Below are 3,560 nucleotides of genomic sequence, written 5' to 3'. Positions count from 1 at the left end.
TGATTTTACCCATGGTCACAGGACCGTGTGTCCAGCCTGGATCTTCCCCTGGGCTTCAGACCTATATCTCCAACTGTCTTCAAGACACCACCACGGGGAAACTCCTAGGCATCCAAACTCAAACTATTCAACATCTCTCCCAAGCTTACTCTTGCTCCCGTATTCCTTATACCACCATCTACCCATAAACAGGTTGGAAAATTAGGAGCCCTCTTTTACTCTCTCACCACCCCCACCAACCCCGCAACATCCAGTCACCAAATCCTACTGATTTTACCAATCCCATATGAATCCATTTCTTTTCCATCTTTATTGCCACTGTCCTTGTTCAAATCATCATCATATTTCACCTTAACCACTGGAATGCTCTCCGATCATGCCTGTCTACACTCTCGATCTCTTTGAAAGCCATTCAAACCTCTTCAGACCCTTTGCTGACCGAGTCCTCTGTATGGCTGCACTTGAGACCATACCACTCTTGTGCTTTAAAACCACCATCAGCCTTAGATCCAGACTCGCAGACGTGGCTGACCAGTTCCTCCGTAATCTGGCCTCTGCCTCTCTTCAGCCTCATCTTCTGCACTCCATGCCTTGTGCTTTATACCTCGTCGAACTGCTTCGTAGCTTCTCAGATTCCAGAAGCCATGCTGTTTCTTGTCTCTCTGCCCTTGTTCATGCTTTGCCATCTGCCTAGAACGTTTCTCCCCAGACGCATGCCTTGTTCATGGATTGCAAGACTCAGTGTTGTTAAAATTTCAGTTCTCCCCCAATTAATCTATAGATTTAATGAATCCCAGTTGAAACCCCAGCATATTTGTTGTTGTTGGAATTGACAAGGTGATTCTTAAATGTATATAGAAATGCCAGGGTCCTAGGTTAGCCAAGCCAATAAAGCTGGAGAGTGTACATTACCAGATATCCAAATTTTTAATAAAAATTACAGAAATTAAGATAGTGTGATATTGGCACAGATTTAGACAAACAGAGCGGCGGGCTGAATAAAAAACTCCAGAAATAGACCCTTGTTTATAGCAGTCACTTGTTTATAACAGTCTCTACTGCAGTTCTCTGGGGAAAAAGAAGGTCTTTTCATTAACTGGTGCTGGGACAAATATGTCATCTATATGGAAAATAATGAAACCTGACCTTAACCTTACACCATACCCAAAATATTATTTAAAATAGATCATAGACATAAATGTTAAAAATAAAATAATAAAACTTCTAGGAGAAAACCTTCATAACCTTGGGATAGGCAAGGACTTCTTCAACATTACATAAAAAGCAACAAAAAGAATAGATAAATTGGACTTAATTAAAATTAACTACAAAATGCCACTGGGTGGATGAAAAGGCAAGCCACCGACTGGAAGAAGATACTTGCAAAATCTACCTCTGATAAATAAGCCCATGGCATCCCTGAAGGTTCTCTGCTCAGATCCCAGTTCTAGAGAGGATCTACCTCACTTCTGAGCCGAGGCCACATGTTGCCTTGGAAACACCTAGCCAATTATGAGCACAGTGCTAAGTAGTACAAGGGCTTGCTATCTCTGGCCGGTGCAGGACTTCTCCATGAGCAATATTTGTGTTAGAGCTCCCTGTTGGACTGGCTGAGACTTTCTCAGAGATGCACCCCAATCTGACTGTGTCCCTACTCAACTCTCCTTTCCCCCTTTCTTTTCATAACTGTCAGACCTGCATCTGCGGACTTTCTCTGCCTATTCCGTCTCTCTCCCTTTTATCTTTCATAAGTGTTATCCCCAGTAAATCTCTTGCATCGCTCATTTCATATTGGCATCTGTTTCCCAGGGGACCCAATTGGTACACATATCTATTCTACAAATCATAAGAAAAACATAGGTAACCTAATTTTTTAAGTGGGCAAAGGACTCAAACACTTTACAAAGGAGGACAGCCAAATGACTAACAAGTATATAAAATGGTGCTGAGCATCATTAGGCTTCAGGGAAATATGTATAAAACCACAGTGAAATATTGCTACACCTTCATCAGAATGGCTAAAACTAAAAGGACCACGCCAACTGTTGGTGGGGTTGTGGAACAAATGTAATTCCCTTAAATTTTTTGTGGGAACATAAACTGGCACCACTTTGGAAAACTGGCAGTATCTACTAAACCTAAAATATAAATACCCTGTGATCCAGTGGTATATACTCCTTGACTTACAATGGGGTTATGTCCCAATAAACCCATTGTAAGTTGAAAAAATCGTAAGTTGAAAATGCATTTAATACATCTAACCCAGCAGTCAGCTTGAGGGCACTCCGCAGCGAGGAGGGGTCCTCAGCCATTCCACCTTCTGCCGCCAGTGCTGGGCTGTGCTGCTGGAGCCAAGATGCGCCTCCGAGCTCCTTGCCACCTCCACCCCCGAGGCCGCTGGGGGCGCACACGCAGTGATGAAGAAAGACGAGAAGTCCTTCATCCAGAGCCTGGCCATCCACAACCCAACCACCGGAGAGTTCCTGGGCGCACCTCCAAGAGCTGGGATGCGATCTTGCTCTTCTACATAGTCTTTGATGGGTTCCTGGCTGCACTCTTCACATTCACAGTGTGGGCTACTTCAGACTCTGAACTATGAGGTTCCAGAATAACGTGACCGGGTTTGTAGTGCAGGACTTATTATTTTCCCAAAACCAGTGTCGGCGTTGGAATATTCATTCAGTATGTCTGATCCAGAGTCCTGTAAAGGGTACATTGAAGACCTTAAGAAGCTTCTGAAGCCATATGCTGTAGAAGAACAGAGGAATATCGCAGCCTGTCCTGAGCAGAAGGGGCGAGTTTATGTTGCATGTCAGTTTCCTGTTGCCTTTCTTCAAGCAAGCACCGATGTGGATGACCCTGACTTTGGCCACTCCAGTGGACACCCTTCTAGTCTTATGAATATATACAGAATAATTGGGATAAAGCCTCAAGGAGAACCAAGGATAGAATGCTCTAGTATTCCTAAGGGTGAAAACACAGCAACTCTATCAGCTTATCCTCCCAAAGGAAATACAGACTTAAAATATTTTCCGTGTAATGGGGAAAAACTGCATGTGATCTATCAACAGCCATTAGTTGCTATCCAGCTCAGCTTTGGTGCTAGTAAGACTCCCAAAGACGGGGCAGGCTAGTGCAAGATTGTTGGATTACCCGACCTGAAAAACCAGGATGACGTGACAAGTTCTTAGGGCAAGTTGCAGTCAAAATCACAATGCGTGAATAGCAGGAGTTACCGTATGCCCGCAGAGTAAGTGTAGTGGTGTCTGTCTTCGTATTGTATCAGCTGGACCTCACATTCTAGAATTATGAGACCACCTGAGAGAGAAGTGGGGTAACATTGTGTCCTCTGATCATAGTGTTCAGTGTCCTCTGAGGTAACTGCCTGTTGCTTCTGCTGCTTTGGGAACCATTGTACAGTTCCAGGTGGGGACTTGTGCACACCTGATTCTGATCATAGGGGTCTTGTCCTATTTTTATGTGGTTTCATTGTCAAGTATCTAAAGCTTAATGTGCTGTGCTGTGTAAATATTTTATAGATTTAACACTGGTTAAATATC

General features: G+C 43.7%; 1 pseudogene; it reads left to right on the top strand.

Moving 5' to 3' along the window:
• Positions 1–2,417: 2,417 nt before the first annotated feature.
• Positions 2,418–3,226, top strand: LOC107537906 (sodium/potassium-transporting ATPase subunit beta-3 pseudogene; annotated as a pseudogene).
• Positions 3,227–3,560: the final 334 nt, after the last annotated feature.

Source organism: Miniopterus natalensis, chromosome 13 (genome assembly GCF_054644295.1).
Source record: "Miniopterus natalensis isolate mMinNat1 chromosome 13, mMinNat1.hap1, whole genome shotgun sequence".
Lineage (NCBI taxonomy): Eukaryota > Metazoa > Chordata > Mammalia > Chiroptera > Miniopteridae > Miniopterus > Miniopterus natalensis.
Note: the sequence above shows the minus strand (reverse complement) of the source record. Positions and strands in the feature narration are given on the sequence as shown.